The sequence below is a fragment of the Tursiops truncatus genome, chromosome 11 (genome assembly GCF_011762595.2).
Source record: "Tursiops truncatus isolate mTurTru1 chromosome 11, mTurTru1.mat.Y, whole genome shotgun sequence".
In the NCBI taxonomy this organism is placed as follows: domain Eukaryota; kingdom Metazoa; phylum Chordata; class Mammalia; order Artiodactyla; family Delphinidae; genus Tursiops; species Tursiops truncatus.
Window position 1 is genome coordinate 1,164,593 of NC_047044.1, and position 12,700 is coordinate 1,177,292.

Consider the following 12,700-nt stretch of genomic DNA (forward strand, 5'->3'; position numbering starts at 1 on the left):
CTTTTACCTTTAAGGTTTTATGTGTCAGAAATGGATTTTTCTTTAATTTACAGAGTAGGAACTTAATGTGAGTTAAATTTTACCCGTCAAAATTTTGACTGCAATTGCGTTAAATCCACAAAAATTGTTTAAGACAATCGGCCTCTTTATGCGTTTGAGTCTTCCTATCAAATAACGGGTGGTTAACGCGAGGTATTTGGCTACATAGTTTCACCTCACAGTCTTTAAGGAAGAGGCACAATGTTTCCTTGTGTGCTCACATTCTCCTACTTTTATTCACTGGCTTCATTGTTTGTTGTTGCTGTTGCTAATTAAAGTCATTAAGTTAGAAGGTTTCCCTGCCCTGCACAAATAGTGCCACCTTTGTTTCTCTCCTCGCCACTCTCCCCTTTTCCTGTCCCCGCCTCACCTCATCACTGGCTCTTCTGAACGGCTCCAGGGACTCTGGACCAGACTCTTAGGAAGGTGTCCTCGCCTCGTCCCAGATCTACAGCCAAGACTGTTTCTCTCCCCACCACGTGGCATGTGTGCGGCTGGCATTCTGTCTACACCTTTCACTGAGTTTCAGTTGGCTGAGAATTTTTATCGTGAGTGGATGGTGGATTTTCCAAGGATTTTTCTGCGTCCATTGTGATGGCACATAGCTGTCTCTAGCCCATGTCTTTACACAGCAGAATGAGCCTCAGGGTGTGAGAAACCTTGCCTCTTTGCTTGGGTCTCTTGGGATGCCTGCTGTTGGAATGTCTCATCTCAAAACCCGCTGCCCAGCTCTGGGAAGCCAAAGCCGCCTGCAGAGGCCACGTGCGATCACCTTGTTGACAGCCCAGCTGAGCCCCTGGCGAAGGCCACCATCGCTGCCGGCCACTGGCTGAGCCACCCTGCACGTCCAGCTCAGTGGACCCTTCTGATGACTCCTGTCTCAGTGCGACTTTCTTCTGTTAAAAGGACCAGCTGTTAAATATGGGAGTTCCTGTCTATAATTTCTCCTTAACAAAAAGGGAAGAGAAAAGAAAAGAAAAAAGGACCAGCTCCAGTGCCCAAAGCCCCGAACTTAGTGACTAGAGTTGGCTTCCCACCAGACTCTGCTCTGCGGAAAGCCCTGACTCCCTCCCCCTCCCTCTGGATGTTCTCAGGCGGCCCTGGACCTGGGAGGGGCACGGCTCCTGCCACCCTCCCCTCAACCTTTCTTTCCCAGCTGCCCCAGCCCAGCTGAAGGGCACTGCAAGCCCCTGACAGCAGGGCAGCTCATCCAAAGGGTACCTACTGGAAGGGGAGTCCTCTTCCAGAGGCCCTGACTCTGGAGAGAGCTTCCGTCCCCCGGCTCCTCCCCATGGCGTGTGCCTCACGTGGGTGCGCGTTTGCTGACATGCACACGTTCACACGCAGGCACACACCACACAGCTGCACGCAGGCACACGCCAATCACTCACACGCACGTGCATATCCTTCTGTCCCTCCCCAAGGCACATGGTTCCTTTCTGCGGCTCCTTCTTTCCCACGGTCAAAGTTTAAAACACACACACGTGCCTGAGCACACACACACACGCAGAGACACGCAGTGCGCAGGGTCTCTCTCTCCCCTGGGACCTGGTGAAGGCACACGGTCACGGGCATCCAGACCTCTGCTAACAAGCTCGCTGGAATATGGGCCATTCACAGAGGATGTGCGTGTCCCATGAGGCTCTTTCACTCGTGTTCTTCAAGGGTCTGAGTCCCTTTATCATGAACACGGTGTCCTAACTCCTCGTGTCTGACTGATCACCACGCAATGATCAATCATGGGCTTCCTCAGTGCATTAAGGACTCGTCTCTGAGTTGGAAAAATATGTGCTCTCCTTACCAACACACTCCAGAGGAGTCCAGCTGTTGATAAAAGGATCTGGAGCTGAGCCCCTGTGCCCAGGTGTCGTGGCGAAAGATTGAGCTGGCTGTGGACCTGGATGGAGGCGACATGCATCACCCTGTCATCCTGTCCCACCTGCCCCCCGGTCATCCTTGTTACCCACCAGCTCAAGCTGGGATCCCTCACCTTCCATTGAGCCGATGCACTTCTCCAATGCGGTCAAGCATTTACAGAACACGTAACACCGGCCTAGCTGGGCTCAAGTGTCCAGGCTTCTATAAATAAGCTTACGTTCCACGCATCTTGCCTTTCGCATCACAGCCCAGACTTGAAGCAGCGATCACACCTGTCTGTGTTTGTGATGCACGTAAAAATGTCATCAGCTGAGAATCGTGACCCAGTCAGGGTCCCTAAGGAGGACTCTGCAATTTTCACACTTTGTGTGTCTGCTCGGCTTCTTACTTCGGCAGTGACACCATTGCTGTCTCTGATTAATTTTCTTACGTTAGCAATCTCCCTGTGCTGCCTGTGTATGAGAGAAACAGTTCAAAGAAGGAAGGAAGGAAAGAGAGAGGGAAGGACGGAGACCAATTAACAAGTGTTTTTGCTTATTCCCCTGTTTTCTTCATCTCTGAGGGTTTGTTTGGAATTTCCTCTTAGCAGATACTATGATATTAGAAGTTATTTCAGTTCCTGTGCAAATTTTCAGACTTCTAGAGGACACATCTGGAATGCACCAATTAACCAGGAAAATGTGTGACCCTCAGCCACCCTATTCGGAGATGAGAGCTCTGTGGTCCCCAGTGCAGACGCCCTCATGGTTCCTTGAAATGATACATCAAGTTTTAACCACACACTGTGAATACAGTAAATGAGAAACACAGGCGCATAACTTGTGTCCGCTGGATGGATTTGCTGAGCGGTGGCCCTGACTCTGCCTCCCAGGCTGGGGAGGGGGTCACAGGTCCTGGGGACTGGGATCCCTGTCTGACTCTCCAGGGATTCCACCAAACCAGGGCACAATCCCAGCGCCTCTCACAGGCTCCAGACATGCTAGCATCCTCTGACCAAAGTCAACACAGATGGGCTATTTATCCCCAAGAGGAGAAAAGCAACACCATTCTGTTGGGGTTGGCCTTGTGGGACATGGTGGGGTCTTTCGTGGGCTCTGCCTCAGTCAGCTCAGGCTGTGTAACAAACACCACAGATAGGGTGGCTTAAACAACAGACGTCTATTTCCCATGGTTTTGGAGGCTGGGGTCCAAGATTGAGGAAGAAGCATGAAAGGAGGGAAGTGGGGGCAGCCCAACCGGGTGCACTTTCACCTGAGCTGGGAGCCTGATGGCCCTGGGCAGCACCGCAGCCCCTGAGCCCCGGATGTGAGGACAGAAAGGGACAACGGAAAACATCACAGAGGGGAAAGCAGCAGCTCCCGCAGAGACCCCAGGAGAGAGGAGGATTAAGGGGCTAAACCCTCGGTTCTGCCGTGCTGCCCGTCTGATGCCTGGTCACTGGCCCCGACTGGCCTCCCCATCCAGCCTGGGATGCCGTTCCTGGTGTCTGTGTCGTTGTCCCCTCATTTCACGCACCACTAGGCCTATTGGTTGGAGCAGCGTGTGCCTGACGTGAGCACCCCCAGGGCAGGGGGCCTGACTCCCCCCGTCACCCCTCGGTGTTCCTCTTACAGTTGCCTGATTTCATCTCTTTGCCTCTTTTCTGCCCATCGCCCCACACAGGTATGAGCCCCCAGGGGCGACACTCTGCCTCTGGGGCCCAGAAAAGTCTAGGGTGTGCACATCAGCTCTGTCTGGTCTGGGGACAGAGCAGCAGCTGCAGGCCAGCACGCAGGGAGCCTCTGGGGGCCCAGGAGCTTTGCAGGAAAGAAGAGGCAGCTGCTCTGTGCGCTGCTCCCTGGGGCACAGCTGGCCCACTCCACTCCTGGATGGCCGGCCCTCTCCCTCCGCCTTTGGCCCCGCCCAGTCCCCAGGTTCTCCACCCGGCAGTGACACACACACGTCCACCCTGAGAGGTCTCAGCCCTTGTCTTCACAGGCAGGGCTGCTGCTGTCTTCTGCTGTACTTTACTTTACCTTGGGACAGGAAGTAAGGGGGTGACCCAGGGAACGCCAGGATCCCCAGAACCCCGCTGGTGTAGAGCCACCTTGTTCCCCCGATGACAAAGGACACTCACCCCTGAGACCCTGGTTTTGCCCAGGCGCCTGGGGACAGGGGCGTCCCTGAATGGCCAGGATGCCCCCGTGTCTAATTCCTGTCCCATGCTGGGGGTGTGCGGGGCCTTGAGTTGTGAGAATTGGGGAGGGGAGGTTGGGGAGGGTGTCTCAGGAGACCCCACGCAGGCCCCTGCCCAGGTCCCTAAACGTGGGAGGGAGGCTGGGCTGCAAAGTCCCTGCTCACAGGGTTTCCACATCCAGAGTCCCACTGAGAGGCCACACATGGACACGGCCTCTGCAGGCACCGCTGTCGGTTGGGGACACAGACGGGGTGGAGCCTAAATAATAGAGATTTCTTGTCTTGAAGGCCTGGAGGCCCGAGTAGAGATCCAGGCGCCGGCAGGACTGGCTCCCCCGAGGCCTCTGTCCTGGGCCTGCAGACGGCTGGCCTCTCCGTGTCCTCACAAGGTCCTTCCCCTGAGCCTGTGCACCTCTGGGGTCGCTTCCTCTTCTTATAAGGACCCCAGTCCCGTTGGATCGGAGCCCAACCTGATGACTGCATTTTACCTAAATCACTTCTTTAAAGAAGAATCACTACAATCACTCTCTGGGGTCCTGGGGGTTAGGGCTTCAACATATGAATTTAGGGGGCACAGTTCAGCCCGTAACAGCTATGCACCCCACTTTCATTTTGATTAAGTGATATTATCAGTCATCATCCTATGCCGTCTTCTTATAAACAGCAACTCCTGAAGCCGCAGCCACAGACTGAGCTTTTCCCAGAGCAGAGCAACCCCGTCGGCAACGCCGCTTGCCTCTGGAGGCCCCACTTCGGGAAGATGCCAAAGAAAACTTGATAAAATACCATTATGTGGGTGACAGTGCAGGGTTTTGGTGCTGACGATTCAGACTGAGGACAGACTTGTGGCCTCAGACCCTGCCCCTCCCTGCTTCCCAAAGCCCCTCTCACCTGGGACCCTTTAGGAATGTCCCACCCCTGACTCCCATCATTTGTAACTTGTCTTTTATCTGGAGATTAGACCCTTGTGCAGCGACTTGTAACGTGTTTGGGCGTCACTGTGGTGTCAACCTGGGCCCTTCTGCCATTTGATTTCTCCCTGGGAGGGGGCCTGCGCGTGGAGACCCTGCGGTGGGGGGGAATCCCCGCTCTTACATGCACGTGCACACATGTTATCCAAAGTCTGGTCCTTGCAGGCAACTCGGAGCTCCATGATTGCGGCCGGCTTTGCACTCACATCACACACACCGACCTCCTTCTCCCTGGTCCTTAGTGACAAGCTTCTAAAAGTGGTGTTTGGTACAGAAGACCGTGTGTCTGTCTGTCCTGTCACATTGGCATCTCCACTGCCTAGAGCAGCCCTGGAGGCACCGGGCGGAAACGGGGCAGAGCTGAGCGGCTGAGCTGCGCAGTCGGTGGCCCCAAGGACGTCCTGCATCACAGCCCAGGGGCGTCAGGGTGAGAAAAGTCATTAGGAGATATGAAGTCACCCCAGCACGAATGCAGGAGGGTTGCGGTATACTTTGGAACATAGGCATCAAGAGGGATTTTTTTCTTATAATTTAGAAATTGTGTTAAAATGTACCATCTTAGTGCTCTGTGACCTAACCCTGAATTTCACGTCTCACCCCCTGCTTTCTCGAGTTCCCGTGCTCGTGGTGGCGTCTGCCCGCCCTCCTGTCCCCGCACTACGTGATCTCGTGCCCCATGCACATCCCTGCACGTGCTGCTTCCCCGGGCTGCACCCTCTCATCCTCCCAGACACTTGGGGGAGTGCGTCCCCCAGATTCACACATTGACATCTGACCCCACCACGTGCTGACATCACGGGGTGGGATCTTTGGGAGGTGATGAGGTCACCTGTTGAGGTGAGGATGGGGCCCTCGTGAATGGCATTTGTGCCCTGATAAGAGGCCCCAGAGGGCTCCCCTTCCCCTCCCCGTGGTGAGGACATGGGGAGGAGACACCGACCAGGAACCACCAGGTCCTCACCTGCCACGGATCTGCTGGCGCCTCGATCTCGGGCTTCCAGCCTCCAGAACTGAGAGAGTTTCTGTTGGCTGTCAGCTGCCCAGTCGTGGAGGAGCTGAGACAGGTGTTTCTGTGACCCCCGCCCTGTCCTGGCCAAGCTGCGGTCCCTCCTCGGGTGTGTGGCGCTGGAACCGAGGTCATCTCGACTTTTGCTCCCGTGTCCTCCACGTGGCGGCAGCTCTGCGACCTTGGCTGTCGCGTCTGCAGGCCCAATGGGCGCCACTGGGCTGGTTGTTGTATCAGACTGTTTGCAGGGGTCACGCTCTGGGTACAGATCTTCCTCCTCTTACAAGGAGGCGGGGGCGCCCCAACAAACGCACTGCAATCGGAAAACATGCATTTAATACCCCCAAGCGACCAAGCATCCCAGCTTCCCCTCACCTGCCTCACGGTGCTCAGAACGCTCGCGTGGGCCTGCAGCTGGGCGACATCCTCGTCGCAAAGCTTGTTTCCTAATAAAGTGTGGATTGTCTCATGCGATGAATTTAACACTCACTGAAAGTGAAAAACAGATGGTGGTCTGGGTCCAGAGTGGTTCTGAGAGCACTGTTTGTTGATTGGCAGCAGCCCTGCAGGTGCTCGGAGAGAGAGGATTGGGCCGGATACCACTAGCCAGGAAAAGGTCCAGATGCAGAACTCCAAGTGTGGTTTCTGCTGAGTACACGTCACTTTCACACCGCTGCAAAGTCAAAAACTCGTAAGTTCAACCACTGTAAGGGTACCGCCTGTATTCATTAATGACGTTCTAGTAATTTCGTGTAAGAAGACTCTAATCACTTGAAAGCCAGACCTGTCTTTGGCGTGGCCGTGGCCGCTGGGCACTGCCTGCAAGTCTCTCGGGGGATGAGGCAAAGTCCCTGCAGGAAAGTGGCTTCTACGGTCCCTTGGTTACAGATATAATGCGCAATGTCAAACACCATCTCACAATAAATCTGTTGGGTTTGGACCCGGGGAAAAACTCACAATTTGTAATAGTCAGAATCACCTCGTTTACAGGGATTTCCTGAGACCAGAGGCTAATCCAGAAAGGGCTAGAATTACTTGGAGGTATTGTTTCAATTTCTTCCAGTCTGGCCGGAAGTCTCCAGCTGGTGATAAATAACTGTGTGTAATTTCTGATGTGACATCTCATTTCCCAAACAGAAGCAGAAACCGCCTCCCTCGGTCCTTCCTGGCGGCTGTCCCCACCCCCCGACAGCTCTGCTCGGATGTCCCGCTATGCTGTCTCCTCGGGGTGTCGAGGACGGTATCCTCTCAGCGCCGCAGGGGTGGACGCCCGTCTGAATCTACTCCAGCAAAGCGCTCACACACACCCAGACGGTCTACACCCCGGAGTCAAAGTTCTTAATAACATTTTCCAAAGAACTGGTTTTTTTTTTTTTAAATGACCGTATGGAGAAAATACGGTGTGGGTTTCATATTGCATTACGAGCCTGGAAGGACTTTAAAATATGTTTATGCCTGAATCTATAAAATGGGCATAGGTTGCAGTAAAGTTTCACTGTTGTACATAAAGTCTATTATAGTAAAAGTTGTAAAGTTAGCCCTTAGTGGAGGATTGAAAAATGGAGAAAAGGAAATGCTTTTGGCTAGAGGGGATGGAAGCTTCCGGCACGGTCCTCCTCCTGCCCTGTAAGGTCACTTGCTCCTGCTAGAGTCTTTACAGAGGAGCCACAAAGGCAGAGGAGCACTGGGTGGCCAGCCGTGCGAGTAATAGAACGCTCTGAGCCTGGGGTCCCCTGAGCAGCCCAAGCTGAGCCAACGGCAGCTGCGAATTTGCCCCAGAAATACATTTGGGTCAAAATCCTAAAAGCCTGGTTTGCAAAGCTCCTGGAATGCCTCCAAGGGAAAAACATGAGAGGCTTCAAAGCGTGGACACGGACGCTTTTCCCAGGAAGCTTAGCTGAGAAATTCACGCTAAGAGTCACTCCACTCAGACCACCGTGTGGCCAGTAGGACAGGCTGGGTGTGCTGACAGGCAGGGCTTCTGCTGGCGGCATCGCACTCCACCCGTACACGCTCGCACACTGCCTGGTCTTAGGTTCAGCACGGCAAGCAGCAACAAATAACTCGATGAATTACTGAGTGTATTTTTTTTTTTGTTTGTTTTTGTGGTATGCGGGTCTCTCACTTGCTGTGGCCTCTCCCGCTGCGGAGCACAGGCTCCGGACGCGCAGGCTCAGCGGCCATGGCTCACGGGCCCAGCCGCTCCGCGGCCTGTGGGATCTTCCCGGACCGGGGCACGAACCCACGTCCCCTGCATCGGCAGGCGGACTCTCAACCACTGCGCCCCCAGGGAAGCCCGAGTGAGTGTATTTTTGAAAAACTCAGTGAACTAATGGAGGATTGTTCATTCCCTGTAGTCCTCAGGCCGGGCGGGCAGGAGAGGGCAGCGCAGGCGGGTCACAGGCTGCAGAGAAAGGTCGCAGCAGAGGCAGCAGTAGGCCCGTCCTGGGCTGGAGTTTGGTCTGGGGGCAGATGGGAGAGGCTGACGGAACCAAAGGCTGGAGGGAGGCGCCGTGATGGTGGAGGCAAGGATCGGGGGCGCTGGGGCTGTGAGGGACCGTTTAATACATTTCATACTCAGAAGATAAGAATCTGACAAGTTATGAAGTCTCTCTCTCTCAGAGAGCTAAAAGAGGAAGAGGAGGGAGATGACAGTGAAGGAGATGATGGGGGGGGGGAGGGGGAGAAGAAGTAGACCTGACAGGCAGGAGAGAGCCATTGTAGGTTTTTTTTTTTTGTAGAGGGAAGGATTATTTATTTATTTATTTATTTTTGGCTGTGTTGCGTCTTCGTTTCTGTGCGAGGGCTTTCTCCAGTTGCGGCGAGCGGGGGCCACTCTTCATCACGGTGCGCGGGCCTCTCACTCTCGCGGCCTCTCCTGTTGCGGAGCACAGGCTCCAGACGCGCAGGCTCGGTAGTTGTGGCTCACAGGCCCAATTGCTCCGCGGCATGTGGGATCCTCCCAGGACAGGGCTCGAACCCGTGTCCCCTGCATCGGCAGGCGGACTCTCAACCACTGCGCCACCGGGGAAGCCGCATTGTAAGTTTTTGGGTGAGGACTTCTGCTTCCATAAAGGATGCGGTAAAAGGGCCCACGGAAACCCTCTGCATAAAACAGTACAAAAGTGCAACAGTGAGTTTTACGACACTGCTGTTAAGACACAGACACAGTCACAAAGTACGGTGGTTGCTGAGAGATGAGAAACAGACCAGGTGAGTCCGTGGTTGCCCCCCTCCCATTACCTAGAGGGGCATCCCCAGGCAGAGCCCTGAGTTGAGGGGATGTGGCTGGGAGTTTCGGGACACCAGGCGGAGTTCATAGGAGGGGACATTTTCAGAGAGGAGGGGCCACGCAGATGCGCACCTGAGTCCTGGTCAGCACCAGTGTAGGGGCAAAGTACCTGAGGGCAGGGAAGGACCTCCGGGCAGGACCACGGGCCTGTGCTCACCAAGGCCTGTGAGCTGCTCCCACCAGCCAACCAAAACCCAGGGAGACACACCCAAGACCAGTGGATGCCGGGCAGGGCACTCCCGGGACCTTCCCTAGCGGTGGCACAGATTGGACCAGTGTGCGGTTCTGCTTAACAAACCCTAAAAGCAAGACCCAGAGGGATGAGAAACTTAACTGCATCTCAGAACAAAGCTCGGTACTACGTAGAGGAATAAAAAATATTCGCCACACTAAAAGGAAAAAGTTACGACGTCTGGTATCCGGTAAAAATGACGAGGCATATAAGAAAGAAAATAGGACTCATAATGAGGAGAAAAACAAGACTGAAAATTACCCTGAAAAGACATCCGCTAGAATTAATAGGTCCCTTTATGATGAGAAAAGGGTGAATGCATCAAGATAACATGATGCCCATAAACAATACGTGCCCCAAGATGCAACAGCAGAACTGACTTCAAAGTTCTGTCAATACATAAAAACCCACGGTTACAACCAGAGATCTAAATAGGCCTCTGTCAATATGGTTAGAAAATCGTCAAAGATACGGAAAACTTAAACGCTCCAGCTAACTCGACCTAATTGACATTTATAGAGCATTCCACTAATTAAAAGCAAAACACACGTTCTTTTCCAGCCCAAATAGACTATTTTCCCAAGTAGACCATATTCTGGGTTGTAAAACATGTCTCAATAAATTTTAAAGGATTCAAGTTATACAAAGTTTGTGCTCTTATCCCAATGGGATTAACTAAAAAATTAATGACAGATATATCGTTAGAAAACCTCCAAATATTTGGAAACCAAATAACATTTCTAAATCACCAAGGGATCAAAAGATAAATCAAAAGGGAACTTAGAAAGTCTTTGGAACTGAACAAAAATGGAAAAAAAAAGTCAAAATGCACGGGATATTGCCAAAGGAGTACTTAGGAGAACATTTCTATATTAGGAAAAAAGAAAGGTGTTAAATCAGTGATCACCCCTCCACCTTAAGAAATTAGAAAAAATGAACAGAAGAAAGAAAGTAATAATCAGAGTAGAAGTCAATGAAATAGAAGAAAACAGAAAAGTAATTGAGAAAATAACTGGAACTAAAAGCTGGTTCTTTGAGAAAAATCAATACAATTGATAAACCTCTAGCCCCACTGGTCAGGATAGAAGAGAGAAGACAAAAATTACCACCATCAGGAATTAAAGAGGGGTCATTACAGAGACTACAAATAGGAAAGTATCATCAACAATCTTATGCCAGTAAGTTAAACCACTCAGATAAAATGGACAAATTCCTTAAAACACACATGCCGAAGATCACTCAAGAAGGAATAGATAAGACGAATATCCCTATAGCTATTTTAGAAATTGAATCTGAGTTTAAAAACTTTCCCACAAAGGGAACCCCAGGCCCAAATGACTCCAATAGTGAATTCTCCCAAACATGTAAGGTAGAAATTATGTGTTTCCACACAAATTCTTCCAAAAAATTCAAAAGGAGGTAATACTTCCCAATTAATTCCACGAGGCCAGTATTGCCCTGGCATAAAAAACAACAGTGTTACAGTAAAACTACAAACCAGTATCCCTCATGATCATAGAGACAAAAATTCTAAACACGAATTTAGCCAATTAATCCCAACAATATATGAAGAGGTTACCATATATATATATACATATATATATATTTTTAATAAATTTATTTTATTTTTTAAATTTATCTTTGGCTGCGTTGGGTCTTAGTTGCTGCACGTGGCTTTCTTTAGTTGCGGAGCAGGGGCTACTCTTCCTTGCAGTGCGCGGGCTTCTCACTGCGGTGGTTTCTCTTGTTGCGGAGCACGAGCTCTAGGCGCACGGGCTTCAGTAGTTGTGGTGCGTGGGCTCAGTAGTTGTGGCTCGTGGGCTCTAGAACGTAGGCTCAGTAGTTGTGGGGCGTGGGCTTAGTTGCTCTGCAGCATGTGGGATCTTCCCGGATCAGGACTCGAACCCGTGTGCCCTGCATTGGCAGGCAGATTCTTAACCACTGTGCCACCAGGGAAGCCCCATATATTTTTTAAAAATTAAAAAAATTTTACCTTTTGATCTTTTTCAGCAATTTCTCCCACCCCCTGCACCCTTGCCCGTGGGCTTGACCAATCTGTTCTCTGTATCTCTGAGCTTTTTATTTTAATTCTTAATCTTTTTTAGATGCCACATATAAGTGAAACCATACAGTATTTGTCTCTGTTTGACTTATTTCACCCAGCTTAATACTTTCAGGGTCTATCTATGTTATCCCAAATGGCGGGATTTCATTCTTTTTCATGGCTGAGTAGTATTCCGTTGTATATATGGACCACATCTTCCTTACCCGCTCATCCACTGATGGACACTTAGGTTGCTTCCATGTCTTGGCTATTGTGAATAGCACTGCTATGAACACTGGGGTGCATGTATCTTCTTGAGTTAGTTTTCTCATTTTCTTCAGATAAATACCCACAAACTTTATCATCCAAACTAGACCACTTCTGGGATCAAGAAAACAAGTGTCACCCGAGATTGTCCTGGACAACAAGTGTCACCCGAGGTTATGCTGGCAGCCTGGACAGGTGGCCACTCCCGTCATGACTGAAGTCCCAGCTCCCACCAGGCTCCCCAAGACATCTGGGAATCGATCCATACAGGTCGTCCCTCACGACCTGCATCCTGACCCCCACACATCGCTCCTGCGACCCACTCTCCACCCTCCCTAAGCCTTCCAGGCTCCACCAAGACCCCAGAAAGGGGCCTGGGCTTCCCCGAGCCTGTGCCGTTCCTGGCATGTTGCAGCTGGTCCTCAATAAATATTTGAGGAATAAACACCTGAACAAACGGTGTCCTTACTGGATGTACAGTTGAATGCCCTCTAGGAGCAGTGGCTAATGTTCACGCATGGGCATCTGGACATGGAAACCCCCTTCCACCTTCACATCCTCAATGTTCGCCCTCATTCCCGCGTGGCTGCCAAAGTGGGGGCTCCTGACAAAGTGCCTCGCCACCCCCCCCACTCCAGGCACCCAGTGTGGACCAAGCAGCTTCTCCCACGAGCAGTCCCCGGGGGCCTGACTCTGGCTGAGGTCACAGGTCCGCAGGCCCCTGTTCTGGCTTTGACCCCTGGAGTGGGCAGTCTTCAAAGAATATTTCCCTAATTTGCAAGTGGGAGCAAAGCTC